The 15,831-nt window shown below is 46.2% G+C and overlaps 1 pseudogene; it reads left to right on the forward strand.

Annotated features, from left to right (window-relative positions):
- LOC136626739 (zinc finger protein 850-like) overlaps positions 1–15,831 on the forward strand; it is a 67,052-nt pseudogene that overhangs the window by 16,326 nt on the left and 34,895 nt on the right.

Raw genomic sequence — 15,831 nt, forward strand, 5'->3', positions numbered from 1 at the left:
AGTGTTACAGCAGGCTTGCGCAAAATTCTTTCCTGGCTCTGTGTTGCCTGTTACATCACCGCTGTATTCCTGTCCACAGTGAAACAGTCTGCAGTAATTTTACATAGTCCAGGGCCAGTAGTGGTGACGCAGGGACAGAAGACATATACAGTCTATGTAGGCAGTGGGCTTTTCCAAAAAAATTTGGGGAAAAAAATCTATTTGGGCTGCCTGTGACCGTCCTCAGTGTACTGCATCTCTGCTGGGGGTAGTTGTCCTAATTCATACACAGCCAGCTAAGTGTTACAGCAGGCTTGCGCAAAATTCTTTCCTGGCTCTGCTGTGCGTTCCGTAAGCGAAGTCAGCCTCCAACCACAGGCCAATAAGCGGCACATTTAATTACAAAGTTCTGTTTCTGCACTACTGGTAATACAGCATGCTGAGGGGTAGGGGTAGGCCTAGAGGACGTAGACGCGGGCGAAGACGCGGAGGCCCAAGTCATGGTGTGGGCACAGGCCGAGCTCCTGATCCAGGTGTATCGCAGCCGACTGCTGCGGGATTAGGAGAGAGGCACGTTTCTGGCGTCCCCACATTCATCTCACAATTAATGGGTCCACGCGGTAGACCTTTATTAGAAAATGAGCAGTGTGAGCAGGTCCTGTCGTGGATGGCAGAAAGTGCATCCAGCAATCTATCGACCACCCAGAGTTCTGCGCCGTCCACTGCTGCAACTCTGAATCCTCTGGCTGCTGCTCCTCCTTGCTCCCAGCCTCCTCACTCCATTACAATGACACATTCTGAGGAGCAGGCAGACTCCCAGGAACTGTTCTCGGGCCCCTGCCCAGAATGGGCAGCAATGGTTCCGAATCCTCTCCCACTGGAGGAGTTTGTCGTGACCGATGCCCAACCTTTGGAAAGTTCCTGGGGTCTGGGGGATGAGGCTGGGGACTTCCGGCAACTGTCTCAAGAGCTTTCAGTGGGTGAGGAGGACGATGACGATGAGACACAGTTGTCTATCTGTGAGGTAGTAGTAAGGGCAGTAAGTCCGAGGGAGGAGCGCACAGAGGATTCGGAGGAAGAGCAGCAGGACGATGAGGTGACTGACCCCACCTGGCTTGCTACGCCTACTGAGGACAGGTCTTCAGAGGGGGAGGCAAGTGCAGCAGCAGGGCAGGTTGGAAGAGGCAGTGCGGTGGCCAGGGGTAGAGGCAGGGCCAGACCGAATAATCCACCAACTGTTTCCCAAAGCGCCCCCTCGCGCCATGCCACCCTGCAGAGGCCGAGGTGCTCAAAGGTCTGGCAGTTTTTCACTGAGAGTGCAGACGACCGACGAACAGTGGTGTGCAACCTGTGTCGCACCAAGATCAGCCGGGGAGCCACCACCACCAGCCTCACCACCACCAGCATGCGCAGACATATGATGGCCAAGCACCCCACAAGGTGGGACGAAGGCCGTTCACCGCCTCCGGTTTGCACTGCTGCCTCTCCCCCTGTGCCCCAACCTGCCACTGAGATCCAACACCCCTATCAGGACACAGGCACTACCGTCTCCTGGCCTGCACCCACACCCTCACCTCCGCTGTCCTCGGCCCCATCCACCAATGTCTCTCAGCGCACCGTCGCTAGCGCAAGTGTTGGAGCGCAAGCGCAAGTACGCCGCCACGCACCCGCACGCTCAAGCGTTAAACGTGCACATAGCCAAATTTATCAGCCTGGAGATGCTGCCGTATAGGGTTGTGGAAACGGAGGCTTTCAAAGGCATGATGGCGGCGGCAGCCCCGCGCTACTCAGTTCCCAGTCGCCACTACTTTTCCCAATGTGCCGTCCCAGCCCTGCACGACCACGTCTCCCGCAACATTGTACGCGCCCTCACCAACTTGGTTACTGCGAAGGTCCACTTAACAACGGACACGTGGACAAGCACAGGCGGGCAGGGCCACTATATCTCCCTGACGGCACATTGGGTGAATTTAGTGGAGGCTGGGACAGAGTCAGAGCCTGGGACCGCTCACGTCCTACCCACCCCCAGAATTGCGGGCCCCAGCTCGGTGGTGGTATCTGCGGCAGTGTATGCTTCCTCCACTAAACCACCCTCCTCCTCCTCCTACGCAACCTCTGTCTCGCAATCAAGATGTGTCAGCAGCAGCACGTCGGCAGCAGTCGGTGTCGCGCGGCGTGGCAGCACAGCGGTGGGCAAGCGTCAGCAGGCCATGCTGAAACTACTCAGCTTAGGAGATAAGAGGCACACGGCCCACGAACTGCTGCAGGGTCTGACAGAGCAGACCGACCGCTGGCTTGCGCCGCTGAGCCTCCAACCGGGCATGGTCGTGTGTGACAACGGCCGTAACCTGGTGGCGGCTCTGCAGCTCGGCAGCCTCACGCACGTGCCATGCCTGGCCCACGTCTTTAATTTGGTGGTTCAGCGCTTTCTGAAAAGCTACTCACGCTTGTCAGACCTGCTCGGAAAGGTGCGCCGGCTCTGCGCACATTTCCGCAAGTCCCACACGGACGCTGCCACCCTGCAACATCGGTTTAATCTGCCAGTGCACCGACTGCTGTGCGACGTGCCCACACGGTGGAACTCTACGCTCCACATGTTGGCCAGGCTCTATGAGCAGCGTAGAGCTATAGTAGAATACCAACTCCAACATGGGCGGCGCAGTGGGAGTCAGCCTCCTCAATTCTTTACAGAAGAGTTGGCCTGGTTGGCAGACAGAAGACAGAAGAGTGGGCTATCGTCCTGCCCCTTTTAAAGAGGGTCGCTGCCTAGCCGTGCCAACCCTCTGCAGTGTGTGCCTGCGGTTCCTCCTCATGGCAGACGCACTTATAAATAGACATGAGTGTGGCGTGGCATGAGGGCAGCTGAAGGCTGCGCAGGGACACTTTGGTGTGTGCTGTGGACACTGGGTTGTGCGGGGGGGGGGGGGGGGGGGAGCATATAACCCAGGAGAAGTGGCAGCGAAGTGTCATGCAGGCAGTGATTGTGCTTTGTTGGAGGTAGTGTGGTGCTTAGCTAAGGTATGCATTGCTAATGAGGGCTTTTCAGAAGTAAAAGTTGTTGGGAGGGGGGGGCCCACTCTTGCTGCTATTGTGGCTTAATAGTGGGACCTGGGAACTTGAGATGCAGCCCAACATGTAGCCCCTCGCCTGCCCTATCCGTTGCTGTGTCGTTCCCATCACTTTCTTGAATTGCCCAGATTTTCACACATGAAAACCTTAGCGAGCATCGGCGATATACAAAAATGCTCAGGTCGCCCATTGACTTCAATGGGGTTCGTTATTCAAAACGAACCCTCGAGCATCACGAAATTTTCGTCCCGAGTAACAAGCACCCGAGCATTTTGGTGCTCGCTCATCTCTAATAGGGAACACAGATCACATTAGCTCTTAGGAAACTGTAAATAAGCCTACATGCTTTTTCCTGCACCACACTCTGACCAGTTTGCCTCACCTCAGGATGCTGACCACCGCTGTAAAATCCAAAACTTTAAAGCGGGTACATTCAGTAACCCGTCTGGCCCCAGAAGGTATATAAAAAGCGTTGTAAATGGCGGTCTACATATTCTGAAAGATTACTGGTAATAGACCTGATTTTGGCTGTGATAGGGTGTCCTGGGGAGTTCCTAAGGAATTTGTAGATTTTCTGTAAAAACAAAAGGATACGGTTTCTGGAGTATTAATGCATATAAAATCATTTTCAGGAATGGGGTGCTGGTTTATTAATAAGTATACTAAATCTGTGTGAATAACGTGTGAGCAGAGTGTGCACGGACTGGTACCTAGAAATTCATATGAGTAAAACCTTATACATAATCTTTACCGATTACCGACCGACAGACTTTGGAGCGCGGGATTTGTGTAACCTGTCTTGTTCACAATGTGTATGAACAGTTTATATAGAAATGTAATAAAATATTAATATAATTGTTATATTCAAAAATATAAAAATCTGTTTAATTCTTGGCAGATGACGACACCAGGAGATCAGAGGGACATCTGATATCTTCAGGTTCTACAGTGGAAGATGATGATGGTATCATACAAGATACAGGCGAGGAGCCTACTACTATCCCAGATAAACCCTCAGCCCTTCACAGCAAACATCTGTCATCTGATCCTTTTATAGAGGTTCCATCTTCTGATTCATCACAGACTAGTAAGCAACATAACATTTACGGAAGAGATGTTGAAGAAGAAACAGCTGCCACAAGGAAGAAGTCCTATTCATGCTCAGAATGTGGCAAATGCTATACCCAAAAATCATATCTTGTTAGACATCAGAGAATTCACACAGGGGAGAGGCCATTTTCTTGTTCGGAATGTGAAAAATGTTTTATAGATAAACCAAATCTTGTTGAACATCAGAGAATTCACACAGGAGAGAGGCCATTTTCTTGTTCAGAATGTGAAAAATGTTTTATAAGTAAAGCAAATCTTGTTAAACACCAGAGAACTCACACAGGAGAGAGGCCATTTCCTTGTTCAGAATGTGGGAAGTGTTTTAGCCGGAAAGCACATCTTGTTCAACATCAGAAACTTCACACAGGGGAGAGGCCATTTTCTTGTCCTGAATGTGAAAAATGTTTTACGGATAAATCATATCTTGCTAAACATCAGATAATTCATACAGGGAAAAAGCCATTTTCCTGTTCTGAATGTGAAAAAAGTTTTATAGATAAATCACATCTTGTTAAACATCAGAAAATTCACACAGGTGAAAAGCCATTTTCCTGTTTAGAATGTGGAAAGTCTTTTACCTTTAAATCAAATCTTGTTGAACATCAGAAAATTCACACGAAAAAGAAGCAATTTTCCTGTTCGGAATGTGGGAAAAGTTTTAACTATAAATCAAATCTTGTTGAGCATCTGAGAATTCACACAGGGGTGAAGCCATTTTCCTGTTCAGAATGTGGCAAGTGTTTTAGTCGGAAAACAAGGCTTGTTGATCATCAGGGAATTCACACAGGGGAGAAGCCATTTTCTTGTTCAGAATGTGGGAAATATTTTACTCAGAAAACCTATCTAGTTAAACATCAGAAAATTCACACAGGAGAGAAGCCATTTTCCTGTTCAGAATGTGGGAAGGGTTTTATCAATAAATCAAATCTTGTTGAACATCATAGAATTCACACAGGGGAGAAACCATTTTCCTGTTTAGAATGTGGGAAATGTTTTACCCATAAGTCAAATTTTCTTGAACATCAGAGAACTCACATAGGGGAGAAGCAATATTCTTGTTCAGATTGTGGGAAGTGTTTTACTCAGAAAACCTATCTAGTTAGACATCAGAGAACTCACACAAGAGAGTAATCATTTTCCTGTTCAGAATGTGGAAAGTGTTTTAACTCTAAATCAAGTCTAGTAAATCATCAGAGAATTCACAAAAGGCGGATGCCACTTTCCTGTTCAGAATGTGGGAAGTGTTTTACCGATAAATCAAGTCTTGTTGTACATCAGAGAATTCACACAGGGGAAAAGCCATTCTCCTGTTCAGAATGTGGGAAGTGTTTTGCATATAAATCAAATCTTGTTGAACATCAGAGAATTCACACAGAGAAGAAGCCATTTTCCTGTTCAGAATGTGGGAAGTGTTTTACCTCTAAGTCAAATCTAATTAAACATCAAAGAATTCACACAAGGGAGAAGCAATTTTCTTCTTTAGACTGTTAACAATATTTTACAGATTAACAAATTCTAATTTAACATCAGAGAAGTCACACAGAGAAAAACCTGTATTCATGTCCAGAATGTGGAAAATATTTTCCTCGACAATCAAAACATTTTAACCGTAGAAAAGTTATGCAGGGAATAAACCATGTTAATATTTTGAATCTGGCTGTCCTCTTGGGTTATCTTGATTGAAAGCATCGGCCACCTAATGTGTACTTCTGTTAGTGACCATCAAGATGGTCTAATTTATGCCCTGGATTGTTAAGAGCATCTTCTGGTGTTATAAAATGGTAGAGTTACCCAGATGTAGGACTTTGCATTTCTCCTTGTTAAATACCATTCTGTTTGTTGCTGCCCACTATGCAAGCTTTTCTAGATCTTTTTGAATACTCTCTCTCTGTCTTCCCTAGTTTTAGATATCCCTCCTAGCTGTGTGTCGTCAATAAATTTGATCAGTTTCCCATCAATTCACTCCTCCAGATCATTTAGGAAAATTTTGAACAACACTGGGCCTAGGATAGAGCCTTTTGGTACTCCACTTGATACATTCTTCCACGTAGATGTGCAGCCATTTAAGACCACTCTTTGAGTCTGCTCACTGAGCCAGTTGTGAATCCACCTAACAGTTGCCTTGTCAATCCCATATTTGGTCATTTTTTTCAATAAGTATAGTATTAGATACTTTGTCAAATACTTTACTAAAGTCAAGATAAACTATATCCACCAAATTTTCCTGATCAACCCAGTCGGTGATACATACTGTCATAGAAGGAAATTAGATTAATGTAGCATGACTTGTTTGTTACAAACCCATGGTGGGTCTGGTTAATTACTCCATTCTCATCCAAGTTCTTGCATACGTGCTGTTTAATAATTTGTTCAAAGATCTTTCCCGGTATAGAAGTCAGGCTCACAGGCCTATAGTTTCCTGGATCCACCTTTTTTGAAGATAGGGACATTTGCCCTTTTCAAATCTTCTGGGACTTTTTCTGTTCTCCAGGAATTTTCACAGATTTTGGTGAGTAGTTCAGCAATTACCTCCGCTGCTTCCTTTAGTATTCTAGGATGTAGTTCATCTGGACCTTGAGACTTGAATTCATTTAAGTTAGCTAAGTGTTCCCTCACCATCTTTCTGCTTATACATAGCCTGTATTCTTTTATCCCCCCAATAGCACAGGGAAGTTCAACTGATGTTCCATCTACTTTCTGAAAGAAAACAGATACAAAATAGGAATTTAAAAGTTCAGCCTTCTCAACATCATTCTTAACCAATTCACCATTTTTATCTTGTAATCATCCAATAGCATCTTTGACTTTTGTTTTGCTTTTGACATACCCCCCAAAATCCTTTTTTATTGCTTTTGGCCTCTGTTGCAAGCCTCAATTCATTATTAGTTTTAGCTTTTCTGACACTTGCCCTACAGTTTCTGTGGGCCACATTATATTCTTCTTTAGATATTCCGCCCTCTTTCCGTTTGATTAACATATTTTTCTTCATTTTTAACATGTGTGCAAGTTCTGTGTTCATCCATCCTGGTTTCTTTAAATGTTTCCCATTCTTCCTTATTTTAGGGATTGTTAACTATTGTGCTTTCACAATATTTCCCAAACTTTTAGGACATTTGTGTCCTGAAGAACATCCAGCCATTGTCCTCCACACTATATACTTTTACATAACTTTATTAATACTCAACATCACATCATGTAGAACTCTAAAATGGTTGGAAATATTGAAAAAAATGACTGCACCTATCATTTTCTGATGAAAGTCTGCTCATAAATCATGCATCCCATGATCCTTTTTCTATGGAAGTATTTTAGGCTTAATCTAAGACGGCTGCCAACAAGATAGCCAATAGGAACTACCACTAGGGCAAAAAGTTTGTACCAACCTATCTAATTGTTTTACAAAGTTACCTACTTGTATCTCTTTTTGTTCAGAAGATACGCTGGGTGGCCCTGACTTTTAAATCTCCCTTTATAATTAAAATAGCTTTGCAATAACCGATTGCTTATATGTAACAACCTCTGGAATATATTATTGTGTTACTGTTTTGCACTCTCTTTGTATTTTTTAAAGGGATTGTCCCACTTCTAGCTGTTTTTTTTTTTTGTTTTTTTTTGCAGAAAGCAGACAGCTCTGTACTTTGCACAGTGGTTGGGGTTGGTACTGCAGGCTGAGTACTACTGAAATGAATTGTACTAAGCCTGCAAAACCAATCTAGCTCACTGCACAATGTATAGAGTGTATTGTCAATTCGAAAGGCAACAAGTTCGGGTACGGCTTTAAAGAAGGACAAGTGGGCTGATACAGCACAATTTATTAAAGGGTTTGTCCCGCAATAGCAAGTGGGGTTATACACTTCTGTATGGCCATATTAATGCACTTTGTAATATACATTGTGCATTAAATATGAGCCATACAGAAGTTATTCACTTACCGTATATACCGGCGTATAAGACGACTTTTGAACCCCGAAAAATCTGCTCTGAAGTCGGGGGTCGTCTTATACGCCGGTAATACCAAAAAAAAAGTGTAAAAAAAAAAAATCATTACTCACCTCCCCCGGCGTTCTGTCGCGCTCCGGCAGGATGTCGCTCGCTCCTCGTCCCCGGCGCAGCATTGCTTTCTGATTGCGGGGCTTGAAATCCCCGCCTCCAGAAAGCTAATACACACGCCGTCAGCCAGTTACAGCCATTCAATGACAGCATTGAATGGCTGTGATTGGCTGAAGGCGCACGTGGCTTCAGCCAATCACACTATTCAATGACATCATTGAATGGGTGTGATTGGCTGAAGCCACGTGCGCCTTCAGCCAATCACAGCCATTCAATGCTGTCATTGAATGGCTGTAACTGGCTGACGGCGTGTGTATTAGCTTTCTGGAGGCGAGGATTTCAAGCCCCGCATTCAGAAAGCAATGCTGCGCCGGGGACGAGGAGCAAGCGACATCCTGCCGGAGCGCGACAGAACGCCGGGGGAGGTGAGTAATGATTTTTTTTTTCTACACTGTATTACCGGCATATAAGGTGAAAGTTGGGGGGTCGTCTTATACGCCCTGTCGCCTTATACGCCGGTATATACGGTACCTACTCCGCAGCTGGCGTCCCCGTCGCTATGGTGCCGTCTAATTTCAGCGTCTAATCTCCCGATTAGACGCGCTTGTGCAGAAGGGTCTTCTCCCTTCTCTTCGGTCTGGGCACGAGCGGCGTTATGGCTCCGCCCCCTTCTACGCGTCACTGCGTAGCTCCGCCCCGTCACGTGTGCCGATTCCAGCCAATCAGGAGGCTGGAATCGGCAATGGACCGCACAGAGCCCACGGTGCACCATGGGAGAAGACCCGCGGTGCATCGTGGGTGAAGATCCCGCCGGCCATCTTGGTGAAGGAAAGAAGAAAGAAGCTGCAGAGACGGGATTCGGGTAAGTAAAATTTTTTTTTTTATCACGTCCCTTGGGTTTGTCCCGTGCTGAACGGGGGGTCTATGAAGAAGAAAAAAAAAACCCGTTTCGGCGCGGGACAACCCCTTTAATACAAATCTATATAAATAAAATTGAATGAAGGTCTGTCTGTTCTTTATGCGATACTACACCATTCATCCGATCACCATGAAACTTTGGGAAGTTGTTGAGTACACTCCTGGGAAGATTACTGGCATAGTACAACTATCCTACGATAGGTGGGGTGCGTGCGAGCGTCGTCGACAGTTATGCCCCCCCAGACAAAGATCGTTTGATTTCCATCTCAAGCACGAAAGCAAAAGGCATTACGAACAACGGGATGCGTGTTCAACTACAAAATGATGCATCCGCCGACCGTTTCGCAAGACAATTGCTGGATATTAAGAATGCTGAGGTAAAATGAAAGCTGTGCTGTGATTGGTTGATACTTCTTATACTGCTGAGGTAAAATGAAAGCATCACTATGATTGGTTGCTATTTCTTATACTGCTGAGGTGACATGAAAGCTGTGCTGTGATTGGTTGCTATTTCTTATACTGCTGAGATAACATGAAAGCTGTGCTGTGATTGGTTGCTGCTACTTATACTACTGAGGTGACATGAAAGCTGTGCTGTGATTGGTTGCTATTTCTTATACTGCTGAGGCAACATGAAAGCTGTGCTGTGATTGGTTGCTACTTCTTATACTACTGAGGCTACATGAAAGCTGTGCTGTGATTGGTTGCTATATATTATACCGCTGAGGTAAAATGAATGCTGCGCTGTGATTGGTTGCTATTTTTTATATTGCTGAGGCAGAATAAAGGTTGCGCTGTGATTGGTTGTTATTTCTCTTGCTGCTCAGGTAGCATGAAAGCTGCGCTGTGATAGGTTGTTATATATTATACTGCTGAGGTAACATGAAAGCTGCGCTGTGATTGGGTCTTATATATTATAAAGCAGAGGTAACATGTAAGCTTCGCTGCGTTTGGTTGTTATTAGAGATGAGCGAACCTACTCGTTTCGAGTAATTACTTGATCGAGCACTGCAATTTTCGAGTACTTCCGTACTCGGGTGAAAAGATTCGGGGGGCAGGGGGAGCCGTGGCGGAGCGGGGGGTAGCAGCGGGGAACAGGGGGGAGCCCTCTCTCTCCCTCTCCCCCCCACTCCCCGCTGCAAATCCCCACTCGCCCATGGCGCCCCCTGAATCTTTTCGCCCGAGTACGGAAGTACTCGAAAATCGCAGTGCTCGGGCGAAAAAGGGGCGTGGCCGAGTAGGTTCGCTCATCTCTAGTTGTTATTTATTATACCACTAAGGTAACATGAAAGCTGCGCTGTGATTGGTTGTTATCTAAATATATAAAAACGAATGTATGTCTATCTGTCTTCGCAGCAACGCGTGACGGGTAAGCTAGTGATAAAATAAAACAAAGTAATAGACTAAAATAGGTGATACTGCATATATGTTTTGTAAATAATTAAATAATGGTTACATCAATAATCACATCACCAAGAGCCTTAGGTATACTCTTTTGTGCATCAACTGAAAAAGCAGTGGTGAAAAGTCAGAGAACAAGGGGCCTCTTGGGAACCCCACTGTGAGAGGGTATTCCCCATCACAGGTCTAACATGCTTCTAACTCTCCAGAGCCTTCTCCTGTCTTTTACACTTAGTATCATCTATTGCTTGTCTATTTGTATTGAGAATATCAAGGTCACAGCCGTAAGTGGCCATTCCTCAAATGGGAGCAGATCAGAGAAACAAAACTGATTCTTAAAACCCTGACAGCACTAACCCCCAAATATACATAAGGCCCAGTTCAGTCAGAAGACAACGATGATAGATTTGCATGATTAATTAGACAATAGAATCACAAGACAATGGAGATACTATATCCAGATATTAACATGGGTCCAGCAAGTCTATAAGACTCCGTTATCCAATCCTTATAATTTATACATTGAACATCCATAGCTGTTCGAATACAAGATGGCGGGCTGCAAATAGCTGCACAGAGCTGTCTGCTTCCTGCAGCAAAATAGCTAGAAGTGTGACAACCCTTTTAGGCCCAATGTCCATGAGCGGATTTGATTTGTGGAATTATTTGTCGGTGACCTGTGTGGAAGATCCGCAATTCGATCTGCCCTTAGGGAAGCATAGGCATCCGCAGCTGAATTTAAGCGTGCGGATTTGATGTACAGACCGTTTGGTATGGAAAATAGATCGCAGCATGCTCTATTTCAGGGCAGATTCTGTGTGGACGGGCTCAAAAGAAGTCAATGGGTGCGGATGATCCACAGTGTATCCGCAAATACAATTGTGGAGGCACTGTGAATTGGAAAGTTAAAATCAATTAGGGTGAAGGGGAAAAGGCTGGAGGGGGGGCGGCAGATTGTTTTCTGCACAGAATATCCGTGCGGAAAAACAATTACATCCGCGATCTCCTGAAAATGGTTTCCGCAGGTCTGCCGCTGGAGAAATCCGCATGCGGAATCCGATCTGCCCGTGGACATGAGGCCTAAATGGTAAAGATAAAGCAATGTTCTTGGCCAGAAGGTTTTCTGATGAGGTGCGGGGGGATGCAGACATGTTTAACTAATAGATGTAAGAAGCTCTTTAAGTTTATTGTATGTTTATTGTTGCTGAAGTGCCGATTTCTTGAAAATTCCTCATGTTAATATTGAGACTCTTTATGGCGGAGAACCAGAAAACATCCTTACATACAACAATTACGGGGTTTCATTAGATTCTGGCTCTTTTTTTTTTTTTTTTTGTGAGGGTCTCCATGTTTGTATTTCTTATCTACTTACCTTTAACTAGTAAAACGTATTCTAAATACATTTTACTTTTAACCTTTAAGTATGAGACCGGATTACTTGGATGCCTTCCAGATCAATACAATTTCTATCTTCACCTTCATCTTGTTTAAAAGCTCAGCGTCGTACATTGCATAGTGGTTGTGGCTTGTATTGCATCTCATTCCTATTCACTTCAATGGGACAGAGATTCCCGGGCCATGTGATCTGTGAGCATGACCTCACAGGCCAAAGACCCTAAAATGATAGGGCTCCTGGAAGTTGGGCTCCCACTGGTCTGATATTGCTGTCCTAAGGATATATGATCAATATTACATCCTGGAAAACTTATTTGACCCCTACTCCCTTACATACATACACAATATACACACGGGGCACCCCACCTCTTAGACGGCAGTCTGCAGGACCTCAGAGGGCACAACAGTCTGGAATTACAGAGCAACTGCTTTGAAAGGAATCAAAAATTTGAAGATGTAGCAGCACACAGGGATTCTTGTTAAAACTGGTTCAGCACTAACCCGTGCCTTCTTTATTTAAATCTCCATAAGAAGTATAATTAGCGACGTTTCGGCCTGGGACAGGCCTTTTCAAACATGCTTGAAAAAGGCCTGTCCCGGGGCCGAAACGTTGCTACTTATGCTTCTTTCCATAACAGTCTAAGCAATAAAAAATAAACATAATTGATATCGCTGCACCAGAATAAGTCTGAACTTTCCTTTTCATCCTCAGGCCGCACAGAACGGATGCTTTGTTCCCTACACTCCACTATAGACCAGCCAACCTAGAATTAAGAGACTAGCATTAAGTATTTGCTAGCCTATAAGAACCCACTCCCATATGTTTTATGTTGTCCTCATCCTGGCCGGTGCCTGTTACTCCTCACCTACTCAGCCAAACCTTTTGGTTACAGTTTGTTTTATCCTGAATTACAGATTTGTAGCTGAGTTTGATTTGAGAATTAAAGGGATCGTCCAGTTGTAAACTATTGATGGCCGATCCTCAAGACCAGGTATGAATAGTAGATCGTCGGAGTCCATCACTAGGGGCCCCTACTGATCAGCTGTTCTCTGGGCCAGTGTGTTCAGCACAGAGCGGATTTCCATACTGGTTGGCCTCTGCAAGTATCAGTGCCAACGGGGGTATCTCTAGTCGCTGGAAGCATCAGAGCCAACGGGGGTGTCTGTAGTCGCTGGAAGCATCAGTGCCAGCGGGGGTGTCTGTAGTCGCTGGAAGCATCAGTGCCAGCGGGGGTGTCTGTAGTCGCTGGAAGCATCAGTGCCAGCGGGGGTGTCTGTAGTTGCTGGAAGCATCAGTGCCAGCCGGGATGTCTGTAGTCGCTGGAAGCATCAGTGCCAGCCAGGATGTCTCTAGTCGCTGGAAGCATCAGTGCCAGCGTGGGCGTCTCTAGTCGCTGGAAGCATCAGTGCCAGCGGGCGCCTGTAGTCATTGCAAAACTCCGTGCCAGCGGGGGTGTCTGTGGCTGCTATAAACATCTGTGCCAGTGAAGGTGTCCCTGGCATCAAAGACTACACAAGCCTTACTGGCATCAGGTACATTAGTAGTCAATGCAAGTATCATATTGAAGTGCCCGTGACAGGAAGCATTTGACCAGAACTGACGTCAGACGCCCGATGCGAGCAGGGCAGAAGGGAGACATCGGAGCGGCACAGGAACCGTTGCCAGGAGACCGAGGGAACCGCTGGGGAATTGCCCGCTGAAGGATCCATCCAACAGGCAGAGGTAGTGGAGCGGCACCAGACCAAAGAGTGCTGCCGCAAGGAGAGAGGTCCCAACACTGAGGGTGATGTCATTCAGCTGCTGCTGAAGAGAAGTCTGCTGCTGTTACGGGCTGATAAGTATATTCTGTGTGCGTGCCCGTCAGTAAGTGTCTGTGTGTGTGCCCGTCAGTAAGTGTCTGTGTGTGTGCCCGTCAGTAAGTGTCTGTGTCTGTCAGTAAGTGTCTGTGTGAGTGCATGTTAGCAAGAGTCCCCATTCAGAGAATCTGTTGTTCCTACTAATGGAAAGGATGTCTGTTGATGTAGTGCTTGGTATGCCCTGGTTGGCACTGCACAATCCCCGATTTGATTGGTCCACTCTGGAATTGACACATTGGGGGTTGTCCTGTCATAGTCACTTAGCTACTATATCCATGTGTTCAGCAGATGCCATACTTATTCCGGAGTATTTGTGTAATTTTCATGACGTATTTTCCAAGAACCTGTCTGAGGCTTTGGGGGCACAGGGAGTGGGACTGTGGCATTGATTGGATCCCCGACAGTCCCATCCCTAAGGGAGCCATTTCCAATTTGTCGGGGCATAAGCACGAAGCCCTTAAGTCCTATATCTCAGAGTCTCTGGCCAAACAACATATCAGGCCATCCAGGTCCCCTGCCAGGGCAGGTCTCTTCTTTGTAGAGAAGAAGGATGGGACTTTGAGGCCTTGTGTGGATTATCGGGCTTTGAATAAAATTACCGTGAAGAACCAGTGCTCCTTGCCCCTGATTCCTGACTTATTGAATCAGGTAGTAGGGGCCCACTGGTTTTCCAAATTGGACTTAAGAGGGGCTTACAATTTAATTTGCATCCGAGAGGGAGATGAGTGGAAGACCACGTTCAACACCCCGTTAGGACATTTTGAATGTCTAGTCATGCCCTTCGGACTTTGTAATGCCCTCACTGTGTTTTAGGGATTTATGAATGCGGTCTTCTATGACTTCCTGGAGGTATTTTTGGTCATATATCTCGATAACATACTGGTGTATTCCCCAGACTGGGATTCTCATGTGCAGCACCTGAGGCAGGTTCTGACCCGTTTGCATGAGTACCAACTTTTTGTCAAGTTGGAGAAATGCAATTTTGGCACTAAACAAGTGTCTTTCCTGGGTTATGTGATTTCACCCACGGAGATTCAGATGGAGTTTGATAAAGTGACAGCAATCTCCCAATGGGTCAGACCAGATAATCTGAAAGCTCTCCAGCAGTTTTTAGGTTTCGCAAATTTTTACCGTAAATTTATTAAGAATTATTCTGTTATTGCGCAGCCCCTGACCGATCTTACCAAGGGGGCCGACTTGGTCACCAGTGGCCATAGAGGCTTTTAGATGTCTTAAGAGGGCTTTACTGCTGCCCCGCTACTAGTACAGCCTGACGCGGCGACTGTTCTTCATTGAGGTCGATGCGTCTGAGGTAGGGGCAGGGGCTGTATTGTCTCAGGAGATCAGCAGGACATCTGGGTATAGCCCATGTGCAGACACCCTCTCACGGAGTTTTGGTTCGCCAGAAAGTGAGACAGTGGCTCCAGAGAATATCTTTGCACCTGGGGTAGTGGTGGCAGCTGTAGAATCTGATCTCATTCCTCATCTATGGAGTTGTCAGCAGGACGCTCCCTCAGGGTGCTGGAGGGCAGATGGTTTGTGCCACGCAGTAAAAGTCGGCAGCGGCGTCTGGAGGGGCCCGATAGACCGTTACCGGTGGCGTCTCGTCCGTGGTCGCATTTATCAGTAGATTTTATCCCAGATCTGCCAGAGTCTCAGAAATTCACCATGATACTGGTTGTTGTGGACCACTTCTCAAAAATGGCACACTTCACGGCACTAAAGAAGCTACCTTCTGCTATAGAGTTTGCCAAGATTTTTGTAAAGAAATCATTTGTCTACATGGGGTGCCCGAGAACATTGTATCTGATCGCGGGGGTGGGGCGGGGCTAAGTTTCACGAATTAGGCCCCCCCCCTCTCCCCATTGCAAATAGTGCAGAGGGGTGGAGAGGAGGCAGAGAGGGGGTGGGAGCTCAGTTCCTGCTCCTGGCTCTTTCATTTCACGAGGACACGAGGACAACGTATATCTGCTTGGCGTGAAAACCGAGTCCGATATACGTACGTGGGAATGCACCCTAAAAAGCATAGCTTAGAGAGGCTGCAAATAGCCA

The sequence above is a fragment of the Eleutherodactylus coqui genome, chromosome 4, assembly GCF_035609145.1.
Source record: "Eleutherodactylus coqui strain aEleCoq1 chromosome 4, aEleCoq1.hap1, whole genome shotgun sequence".
NCBI lineage: Eukaryota > Metazoa > Chordata > Amphibia > Anura > Eleutherodactylidae > Eleutherodactylus > Eleutherodactylus coqui.